Genomic DNA, 12,668 nt, shown 5'->3' with positions numbered 1-12,668 from the left:
TGACAAAATTTGTGTGTTTTTTCCTGATACAAGAAATTTGACAAAATCTGTAGTTGTAAAACAGATTTGCATTATAGAAAGAAATGACTGTGGTGTTGTTTTGCAAATCCTATTCAGAATTGATTTAAATTTTAATCTGAACTCTCTTTTCCTGAAGGGTAGGAGATGAAGCTAAATATTAAATGGTATATTTGACAAAAAATAGGGTATTTCAAAGAGGATAAAAGAGCCCTGCTAAAATCTACTAAACTTTCTTGTGATTATGTAAATTTTAAAGAAAAGAGTTTTATTATAAAGTATGTACAACAATTAATACTTCAATATTGCTTTTCTCACTCACTAGATATACACTTAATTTGTTATAAATACTTGTCATATAAATTTATTATGACACATGTAAGTTCTCTAGCTTTACTGTAGGGCTTAAGTCTTCTATGGGATCATGATTCTGGATTCCACTTTCTGAATAAATAGGACTGTATAATTCACCAATTCCGAGTCATGTTTGTGCCATGCTACATTCCATATTATTTTTTTCTGGTCTGAAGATCCTTGTAATCCCAAAGATGATGCGTCATATATAGCTGCCCAATCTGAAAGAAGAATCCTCTAACTGCTTCCTTATTGTCTTGTCTAAAGCAAATTTTAGAAGCCCAGCAATTTCCCCATTCAGTCATGGTTCCTGGTTGATGTTGGTAAGAGTTCTTGTATGTTAGGATCCAACAGTGGGACATGCTCCTTTAAGAAACTGAATTCCAATGGCTGGTGATTTTTCCTAGAGAGAAGTATGTCGATTCTTGCCTGTTGGAAATTCATAAATTCCTGATTTTCTATGAGTTTATTTGTAATCTGTATGAGTGCTGGATATCTTCCTTCGTGCCTCCAGAAGTGGATAGCTGGATCTTCTTTATTACCACATGTTCCAAATTCCCATCAAAGTATGAGGATGATGTGGATCTTCATGAATCTGTGGTAACACTTCTTGACTGAATGGAGGTAGAAAGACATGTGGTACTTGTACCCAGAACTGGATGGGTTGAACAGAATCTCATTTTAGGGTCCCCAAATTGTGTTGTATGCTTCTAGGCCCTCTCTTTTAACCTTGTAAACTGTAATTTGTATAGACTGCTTATTTCCTTTTTGGCTAGGAGATTGGAGTGAACATTTTTTCCTTGGATCAATGTTCCAGACATATAAGGATTTTAACCAGCTTTCTTCTCAAGGTCTATTATTAGATGTCAATCTCCATAAATAAATAAGAATCCAGACCAAGTCTTGTCATTCTCACTTCAGCAGATTTCTACACTGCTGTCCCAGTCATTGTACCCACCATCCATTTGGATGATTGAGCTACTAACATTCTGTTAACATTTGATCACCTCCAAATCCCATGAAACCCATGTCCCATGAAGCAGAGTGCCTCAATATTTTTGCAAGTTCACTTTATTTCTTTGTAGATGGCAGTGATCCATTCTGTATTCTAGAATTTTTATTATAATATTAATTTAAAATTAGACCTGAGGTGAAATATTCAGATAAATATTCCATCTTCACTAATGTTTCTGAATGCTGTATAATTCCCTATTTCTACATAATTATGTATGGTATATAAATTATGTTTATAATGGGGAATTTTCATCCTTTGTAGGATTTAATGATATGGTCAAAAACTTGGAACTTGAGAAATCTTCCTTTTAATCATTAATGAGGACATAAATTAGCCATTTCTTTTAAACATAACTCCTAAAAAAATTCCCCCAGTGTAAATTCAAAAAACTCCACATTAATCAATTTCAGTTTAACAAACTCAAAGAACTTGCTAAGTACTAATCTTGTCCTTACTATTTATCCAGTGTTAAGGAAGATGAATAAAGTTTGCTGGAAGAAAACATATTAGTAAGTCATTATGTAATATTGGTAACAAGCAAGGAAATTTATAGATCAAGACAAAATTAGGCCATAGAGACAGAGGTATGGGATGAATTCAGAGAATAAAGAAATTCATGACTTGGTTAAGTGTTTACATACCAGGCATGTGGAAAGGTGAATGTAACACATGCATTACCCTTGAAGAACTCCCCACAGCACACATGAAATAAGTTGAGATGGAAACCATGTGTGCTGGAAATGCACTCTAGGGGAAGTACAAAGGAGGCATTGAATATGAGTCTTAAAGGATGATTAGAATTTTTCTAAACTGGAAAATTTCAATATAGGGAATGTCCAGCAAAGAAAATAATTAATGCTAATATCTGGATGTTAAAAACCTCTGTTGCCCTTAAGCCCAATTATCTATTGTATAGATCATGGGGGTATCTGATAAAATTTAATCTGGACAGATGAAATCCACTACAGTTGTGAAGAGGAATGTAAGCTGTTCTGAGGAATTTGTGCATTTTAAGGATGAAATAAGGAATTAATGAAAAGAGGAAAGTCTTTGAAAATGATAGCTATAAAGTCAAGTCTAGATTTGAGAGGAATGACACTACAGATGGGAACGACAGATTGATACAGTGGTGTAGATGAGAAAAAGTCAAAAGCTATACTTAAAAAGGAAGGAGTCTTTTGCAATTTGAAAACAACCCTATAAATTCAATATTTTTTAACACTTTACAAATAATATAAAATAAAACTGGTAAACTGAACAAAGGCCCCTGAAAGATAATTAAATCTTAATCCATGGAATCTGAGTTCATTAATTTACATGGTAAAGAAGTTTTTATATATGATTAACTATTTTAAGATGGGCAAATGATCTAGACTTAGTTTAGTTTGTCCAATATAATCATAAGATTCCTAAGAGGCAAAGAGGATCAGAGTATGGGAAAGAAGACATGTTGTCAGAACCTGAGGTTGGAATGATGCATTAAGAACTGTGGAATGAAATGGCCTCTGGTATCTGGAAAAAGGAAGAAAAAAGATTTCTCTCCTGAGCTTTCAGAGGGAATACTTCTAATTTGGACTCAAGGCTTCTAGGACTTTAAGAGATTAAGCATACTGCTATAATTTTATTTACTTGTTAAAATAACAGGAACCAGTAAGGTAGCGTATTCAGTAGAAGATAAATTTAGAACTTGAAGCAAGATCAATCAATGAGATTCCTCTTTCTCTGTCCTCTATTCTCCTTATGTTTAAAATTAATTGATAATGTTACATGATTTCTGAATTCCATTTAGATTAAATAATGTATGATTCTATGAATGATTACACAGGAAGAGATGATTGTAAATGAGCAAAAGAAAGATTTTCTTCACTGTCTTTTGTACCAAATAAGTAAACTTAGCTGATAACTCTGAATACTGACTTTAATATGGTTAACACATTTTCTGCCACAAATTTCTGCTCATTCCCTTGAGACAACAGAATATGGTTACTGATTAACATATCTTTTTAAAATATGTAATTATACAAGAAGAAAAACATGGAAGCCAGAGACCTGCTGTGACAAAAGGGAATTGTGGCTTCAATCAGTTTACATTTAGAAGAACAGATTGTTAAACCATTGGTAGAATAAAAAAAAAAATCTCCTGAGGTAATTTTATCTGTAATATATAAACCATAAAAGAGAACAGATTATGTGCCGTGCATCACCTTTTAATTGAGCTGTGAATTTGAACTGTTTTAGAAATAATTAAATGAAATCCATTTGCACAGTTATTTAAATGTATAGTTTCCTTTGTGTGACTAAATTTTTTCTGTTGCAGGCAGAGAACTATGAACGATTAATTGTAATGTTAAAATATTAAAATCACATCTTGACATCATACATATAATTGATAACTGTATCACTATAAGATTACTGTTAAACCACTGTTTGAAATTATTAATGTTCAAGGGTTTCTCTAAAATAATTAAAACATAGTAAATAACTATATTATTTCAATTTTAAATATTCACAATACTTGGAAGGACAGTCCAATGAGAATCAGTTTTTATCTTCTGAATTTAGTTAATCTTAGACTAAATCCTAATAGTGAGCTCTATCAAGGCTTCTTTGAACATAATAATGGAAATAATTAACTCTTATAAAATAAACAAAAGTAATTATATTATCATCTATGTGTATAACTTTTGTTCTGGCAAAAATTCTGGATGTAAAGTTTGCAAGAACTGATGAAAACTGTGAAGAAATGTGAAATTTTTATATCCCCCTCAAAAGACAGTCTTACCCTGCAATCAGTGACTAAGAAAATGTGTTCAGTATACATGCTTACGAATGACCAGCAAAGAACACATACAACTTTAGACTTTCCCCTCAAATAAGGAAACTATAAAAATCTATAATTTTGCAATTCATAATTAAAACTGCATTGCATTTACTATATCATCTGCTCTTTCTTAGTGTAAATGTGTCTATCCAAGACGAGCCTTGCATTTTTAATATTTATCTTTATTACATTATTTAGAACATGAGGGGAGACAATAATAGTATTTGGAGAGATCAATATTTTGTCAACTTTTTAAAAACATTCAGTGTGGAACATGTCTTTTTTATTGAATATATTATGTTTAAAAGGTAAGCTTTTTACTATAAATAAATTGGAAACCCTCAAAATTTGAGAGAGACTTGCAGTCTTGAAATTTCCCATTAAATAGTCCTTTAAAATATTTTAGGGCAGATTGTGGAGAACATGAGTGACATAACAGACAGAAATAGAGAATGAATTGAAATTCAACAGGGAATACTCATTGTGGTAGATTTTTAAATGGTCTCACCAAGAAGATTATATAACCCAAATCCTGAAATTTTATCAATTTTGAGACCCTCTCTCTAACTAAAATACAAAATAAGACTGGGGATGTGACTTAGTAGTAGAGTACCCCTAAGTTCAATCCCTGGTACCAAAAAAAAAAAAAAAAAGATGAAAGGAAATTTTATCATATTTGTAAAAGATTTTGAAGATGTGATAAAATTAAGAATTTTTGTTGAGAAGATATATTATCTAGTCGAGCTATGAAAATTGTCTTTATAAGAGAAGCTGAGGAGGATAACTTCAGCTTCTGGTAGCTAAAAGAGATTCTACCGTTGTACCTCTAAATTGATATTATTCTGTCAACCTTATCACTACAATCCAACAGCATTGATTTTGGACTTCTGGCTTCTAGGTCCAGTAGAGAATTGTTACTTTTGAAGCTATCATGTTTATGTGAAGTCATTACAGCAGCTGAAGGGAACTAATACAGGCCTTCAAAAATAATTAAATGATTATTTCATATTGAAAGCAACATATTATTCATGATTATACTCATTTTTTTCCCAGCTCTTCTCTTCCTTGCCATTTGATTGGAATGCACTATAGAATTTGGATATTACTGTAAGAAACTCAAGTGTCAATACTTCATATTTGTGCAATTATTCTTCTCAATAATTTGATCAAGCAATCTTAGACAAAAATCTGATAAAAATTGTAATTAATTTGGTAAATTTAATATATTTTATTTTTCCTAGTTTAACTCAGTACGTTTAAAATAAAACATATTGTATGCATTGCTATTTTTGAAACATTAAATGTTTTAGACGGGCACTTTGCATCAGTTACATGTTTTATCAATAAGACTGTAAAATTAGGTTAAAACTCTTATTACAAAGAGTGATTAGAAGATATTGGTTAATACAGATTAAGACTGAAATGAACCTAGTTCTACATTTTAATGCATTTTCATCAAATATAACTATTAATTTTTAAAAGCTTTATATTTTATTAATGTTATATTGCTTAATTATACTAGGATAAAATTAATGTTCTTATCAATGTTTATGGTGTTCATTCTCTCAAATTTCCTATTATTTTTCCCTATTGGATTGATTCTTTAAATGTCTTATGAAGGTAATTTAAAAGGAGAATAATTTTTAAAGAGAAATTCTTATAGCTACATGTAAATATAGAAAACATAATTAGAGCAGAATAGTATTCCAACACAGAAAGAATATTTTTAACTTGTCATAATTTTAAATATATATTAAAGCATGAATATATACATAGCCTAAATTTTATCAATAATTGGTTTTCCTAGATTGTGCATTTTATTGTTCTTAAATATATGCACTCAGACCTATATGAAGTGACTATATAAAGTGTTTTATAGTCTGAATATGTCCCACAAAATTCATAGGCTGGAACTTAAACCTCAGTGTGATAGTATTAGAAGTAGGAGCCTTCAGAAGAGATAGTCATGCAGGCCCCATGGAATGGGATTAGCAAATCATAGAAGGGCTGGAGGGAGTTTGCGATGGTCTTTTCACCCTTTTTTCTTTTGCCTCTTGAGGACATAGTGTTTTTCATGGAGGACATGACAATAGAGAGTCATGTTGGAGACAGAGATGCAGGCACACAAACACTGAGTCTGTCAATGTTTTGATCTTGTACTTCTCAATCTCCAGAACTGTAAAAAATAAGTTTCTGTTCTTTGTAAATTACCTAGTCACTAGTAGTTTGTTATAGCAGTACAAAGAGAAAGACACTGCTAGAACCCTGACATGAAGCACAGAGAATCTGTTATATAGTAAAGAATATGCATTGAATGAATTATAATTGCTATATAATTATCACTAAATATATCAAGTCCATTAGGCAAGTGATTATAATATGCTTTTTAATCACACCCAAGTGGCATTGCTATGGTCCAAAGTTACCATTGGGGTTACTTTCAATAGTTAATCATTTTCATATAAATTCTTCAACAATTTAAACTCACAAATAAAAGTGTCACATTAATGATTTAAATTTTATTGAGGTATAAATAAAGATGCACAAATCTAAAGTGAACAGATCAATGAATTTTGACAATTGTGTTGTATAATACTATCAAAATTGAGACAGAATTTTGCCTTCCTACTAGGATGTTCTTCCCTTTGTATTTTATTCCTATTTTTAAGCTAAATTGGACAGTATTATGTGATAGTGCTCTTTTTTTGTCTAGATTATTTTGTTTGGCATATTTTTATGATTCCTTTTCTTTGTCATTATTTACAGTTTGCATCTTTTAGTATTATATATTACTATATTATATGGATATATGAACACATCACAATTTGTTCATTCACCTATTAGTTGATATTTAGTTGTGTCCAATTTTTGTTCACTGTAAATACATTTGCTTGGAATCTTCTTATGCAAAACTTTTTGTGAGCACAAACTTGTGTTTCAATATAAATATAATAGAGTGAATTGGTTAGATATTATGGTAGCTGTATTTTTAAATATACAAGAAACTGTCATCAACAGTCTAAAGTGTTTAGATAAATTTAATTTTCCATCAGAAACATATAAGTTTTAGTTCCTCTAGAAGGTTGGCAATATTCACCACTGCCAATGTTTTCTTTCTCCCATCTTAGTATTATGAATGGATATTATTATATAATTTGAATTTTAATCATGTAATCATACATAACATTTTTATATGTGCATTAGTTATTGTGCATTGGTTATTATTTTGTCAAATATATATATATATATATATACACATATATATACACACATACATATATATATATTTGTATATATATATATATATATATATACACACAAATACATATGTATATACACACATATATAAAATATAAGCTTGTGTGTATATCATTAGCACAAATCTAGTACAAATCTTAATGTGTTATAGATATGAATTCTTTGAAAAATATATGTATGGGGATGTCTTCTCTTATGATAAGTTTTAGCTGTTTTATTAGTTTTATCTTCTCAAAATCAGGAAATATTATCTGCCTGAAGAAAAATGACTATTTTTTCTCTTTCATTAAGTTATTTTTTTAATAAAAAAAAACTTTGTTGTTCAGTTCTCTCCCTTCCCACCCCCTTCCCCTCACAACTTCATATATGTGATTTCGTATAACGATGAGGGTTTCCTTCCGTTTCCATGCAATTTCCCTTCTCTCTCCCTTTCCCTCCCATCACTCATCTCAGTTTAATGTTAATCTATTCCTGATGCTCTTTCCCCCTGCTCAGTTCTTAGTTGCGGGAAGATGGGAGGGGAGGCGAGGGGGGATAGTAGGGGATAGGAAAGGCAGCAGAATACAATAGTCACTAATATGGCATTATGTAAACATTGTGAATGTGTAACTGATGTGATTCTGCAATTTGTATTTGGGGTAAAAATGGAAGTGCATAACTCACTTGAATCAAATGTATGAAAGATGAAAAAAACAAAAAACAAAAAAACTTTGTATAAAAGATCAAAACCTGTGGTCCTGTATTAGTAAGGGTGCTCCAGAGAAATAGAACAAATAGGATATGTATCAATAGATAAGATTTATTAATAATATTGGTTCAAATCACCACGGAAGCTGAGCAATCTTACAAAATACCCTGTACAAGCTGAATAACCAGGAAAACCAGTGGTATAACTTATTCTAAGTCTAATTTTCAGAACCAGAGGAGTCAAGATTTAAGAATTAGGGCAGATTCCTTGTCTGAGTGCAGATGTTCCAGCTCCTAGAGAGAAAACAAATTTGCCTTCTTTCACCTTCTTATTCTATCCAGCCCCCCAGTGGTTTAAATGACATCTACCCACATTGATGAAGACCCTTCTTCTTTATGTAGTCCACTGATTCAACTGCTAAACTCTTCTGGAAATCCTCTCTCATACACATTCAGATGTAATTTCTTACCAGCTATTTGAACTGAGTATCCCTTATTCCAGTCAAGTCGAGGCACAAAAATAAAAACCATAACTCCCATGTTTGCTTTAGGAGGTTTATATTTCTAATTTGGCCCAGGTTCATATTCCATCTTGAATAAAGTCTGAATTTTTGTGTATGAAGCTGGGGATCAAGGCTTATTTCCCATGTGACTATCCAGTTGTTCCAACACTCTTTGTTGAATTTGTTTACTCCCTGTCAGATTTTGTTATTGTATGTGTAATACACAAATATTTTTGATATTTTATTCTATTGAATTGATGAATTGGTTCACGTGTGCAAATAAGTCACTGTATCAATTGCTATATCTTTATAGTGATATATAAAATAAAGCAACTTCTAAAATCTGTATGGTGCTGGTAGATTCTCTACATTTCTGTAAGAATTTAGAGTAAGCTTTTTAACATATGTAAAAAAACAAATAAAATTTTTATAGAATTGTGTTGAATCAAAAATAATTTTGAGAAGACTATCTCTTAACAATGTTTATATTGTTATATATTATATGATTGTTATATGCAATCATTGAAACCAGCATAATTCCCTATTTATTAATATAGCTTAAACTATCTCATTCTATTTTATTTCTGTTTGGTAATTTTACATTTCTTCTTATGGGCTTGAAGCTAAAATTTTGATGTTGATTCATATTTTGATAAGAATATTTTAGAAAATTGCACATTTTTTTCCTTTACTTTTCCTTAGTATATAGTAATACAATCAATTTTCAAAATATTGATCTTGTACTTTGAAACCTTGCTGAATTCATTTATTAGTTTCACAATTTCTTAAAGATATGTGAGATTTTCAACACAGAAACATATCACAGGCATGCACCTGTACATATATGCATATATAAAAATATATACATATGTATGCAGTTGTTTTGTATGTAAAAGGAGGCTTTCTATGTCTTTTTCCTCATCTTTTCATAAAGTTTTCTTCATTGCATAGGATAGAACTTCTAGTGGTATACTCAGTATACAAAATGAGACTAAAAGCAGATTTTATTCTTGATCATATAAAGAATTCAATATATTCCAATTATGTTCACCAATATATTATATATATATATATATATATATATATATATATATATATATAAATATATATATATATATATGTATAGTGTGTGTATGTGTTTTCTTTATGAGCTTGAGGAAGCCTGTTTTTTTTTTAAATTCATTTGGGTATTTAATTCTCTGAAAATTTTTGGTTGTTTTCTATCAAACTCATTATCAATGTTTCTTTTCTATGACTCTCATTACATATTTAATCTATAGTAAATATCTGATATTGTCCCTTATGTCTCATTCATTCTTTTTTTTTCTTTTTAGGCTTCTATTTGATTATTTTCTAAAGTCTTGTTTTCAAGTTCACCATCTTTTTTTTTTTCTTGATTCCAAGGTTAAAGAATAAGTCATTTTCACCTATACTTAGCCAATTCTGTGTTATTGGTCTTTATGTGGATTCAGTTAATCACTACCTTTGAATCATTTCAAGTAGAATCATAATTTTCTTTTAGGAAAGATTTGGAATCTGAATAATAAGGATGCCCCAGAGATCTCTCTCTGGTTTACAATTCAGCCTGCATATTTTGTGAATGCTCAGGTGTTTTCATGAACCTCTAGCTTCATTTCCTGTTTTATGTAACTCAGGAAGTCTGTTAGTCTTGTTTTTCTTTCACAGAATTTACTAGGCAATGATTTCACTCCTCAAAGATTTTGTGTGCTTAGAAGCATTTCTCTCAACTATCCTTATTATTTTATTTTTTGAAAAGAAATTATTTTGTTATTAGTGCTTTATAGTCATACATATTGTGGGTTCATTTTGACCGATTTACACATGCACGAAATATAATTTATTTCATTTTAGTATCTCCTTCCACCCTCCCCTTCTCCCCACTCCCATTTCTCCTCCTCTAATTTCCTGCACTTCCCCACATCTATTCATTGTTTTTAAAAATTGGTACTTTGTAGGAATACATAAAAGTGGAATTCACTGTGGTACATCCACACATGTACAGAGCACAGTTTGGTCAACCTCATTCCACTATTTCACCCTTTCTCATCTCCTTTTTGATCTACAATTTTGTTAATTTAGATCTTCTCTCTTGGTTAGTTTAGCTAAGGATCTATTGATCTTGTTTATCTTTAAGAAGAACCAGCTCTTTATTGTATTGTTCCTTTACATATTTTTTTCTTGTTGTTTTCAGTTTCATTATTTTTGGAATTGGTTTTTCCTTTGCTAGGGGCTTGAAGTATAACTTTGATTATTTATTTGGGACTTTTCTATTTTGTTAATGTAGGCTGTTATCTTTCCTCTTAGAACTGCCTTCATACTGTCCTAGAGGTTCTGATATGATATTTTTCTGTTCATATTTCTTTCTAGGAATTTATTTCTTCCCTGATTTCTTCTATTATTTAGTTCTCATTCAAAGATGCATTCTTTAGTCTTCAGGTATTAAAATTATTTGTTTCTTTTTTGGGTCTTATGATTCATTTTTAATTTATTTCCATCATGATCTGATAGGATGCAAGAAATTATGTCCATCTATTTTTGTGATTCCTAAGACTTGCTTTGCATTTTAAAATATGGTCTGTTTTAGAGAAGGTTCCATATTCAGTTGAGAGGAAAATAAATTCAGTTGCTGATGGGTGGAATATTATATAAATGTCTGTTAGGTCCATTTATTAATAATATTTTTTAGTTCTGAAGCATCTTTACTTAGTTTATGTCTGGTTGACCTATCTATTGGTATTGTGCTTGCCAGGAGTGCTTTATGTCACATAGTAAATTTCCTTATATCTTCAGTTTACTATGCCAGTATCTCTGTGCTTCTCTAAATCTCTGATAGACAAATAATAATATACAGAATATATAATGGGTTTTTTCGACACTCACCTCATTGTGAAACCATATCGCTGTTGTTCAAATTCTAAACAGTAGAGCAAGTGAGAAATGCCTCCTTCTTCTATTCTGCCATCTTCTAGGGTTCTTGCAGATATACAATGAAACTTGTGCTATTCCAGTCAGGAGAAGGTCATATTTGATCTCAGTCATCTTTTTTTTTTTTTAACTGTAGTCCATGAATCAGCCCTAGACTCCTCTCCAAAGAAAGCTGGTGTCCTCAGGGTGTTGTGGGCTGATTCCTCAGAAAACACTCTCAGTCCAGATTAGAGAGTTATTTAGCCAGCTGACGACTGCTCCCCTGAAGGACCTGAATTGTGTCTGCCAGGAACAGTGCTGGGTCCAAGTTGAATGGGGTTTCTAAGAGGAAAAAACCACATCCTCGAAAATGTAGGTGCAGGCAAGCAAGCAGGATACAAGGGCTGAGAAAGCAGTTAGCAGAGCAAAACAGACAACCATATCCTGGGTTCAAGCACATCTGTGGGCATATGAAGTACAGAAAAACAATTTTTAACATCTCAGAAACAGCTTAACATTATTTACTCTCTAACACTTATCATATAATCCTAATATCCTAGTTAACATTTCATAGCCTATAATCTATAATTTATGATCTATAAGCTATATTGATTAAGCTCAGACCATAGCAAGGGGATGCCTCAGACCCTAATCACTACCTGCTCACCTGAAGCTGTGATCTTACGCTGGTCTTTAAGTGGCCTTTCTTGGCTCTAGCTGTGAGCTCAGAAAAGTCCCTGTGTTCCCCTGAGTGCTTTCAGCAATATATTCCTTTCCCACTCACTCGCTGTTTCCAGGCACTTGGTACTAGAACTTACATTTTGAGACATTTCTTTCAGTTTTCCTGTACTATGTCCTTTCTTTGGTGAGCTCTTGCTGTCCATTCAAAAAGTGACCCCATAAACCTTGAGGCATTTCCCTTAGCTCTTCTCACCTAAATCCAGCTTTCGGTGACACTGTTTTACTCATGCAGGGTATGGCCAGATGTACTTCAATATTTTTTCAGTATTCCTACACTGCCCAAAGCTTTCAGATGCTGACATTCAGTTGATGAAGACCCATGTTCCTGGGAGTTCTTGTCTATTTT

At 31.5% G+C, this 12,668-nt stretch overlaps 1 pseudogene; it reads right to left on the bottom strand.

Moving 5' to 3' along the window:
• Positions 1 to 423: 423 nt before the first annotated feature.
• On the bottom strand, positions 424 to 11,562 carry LOC143381941 (protein NipSnap homolog 2-like; annotated as a pseudogene).
• Between the last annotated feature and the right edge of the window lie 1,106 nt (positions 11,563 to 12,668).

Source organism: Callospermophilus lateralis, chromosome 16 (genome assembly GCF_048772815.1).
Source record: "Callospermophilus lateralis isolate mCalLat2 chromosome 16, mCalLat2.hap1, whole genome shotgun sequence".
In the NCBI taxonomy this organism is placed as follows: domain Eukaryota; kingdom Metazoa; phylum Chordata; class Mammalia; order Rodentia; family Sciuridae; genus Callospermophilus; species Callospermophilus lateralis.
Note: the sequence above shows the minus strand (reverse complement) of the source record. Positions and strands in the feature narration are given on the sequence as shown.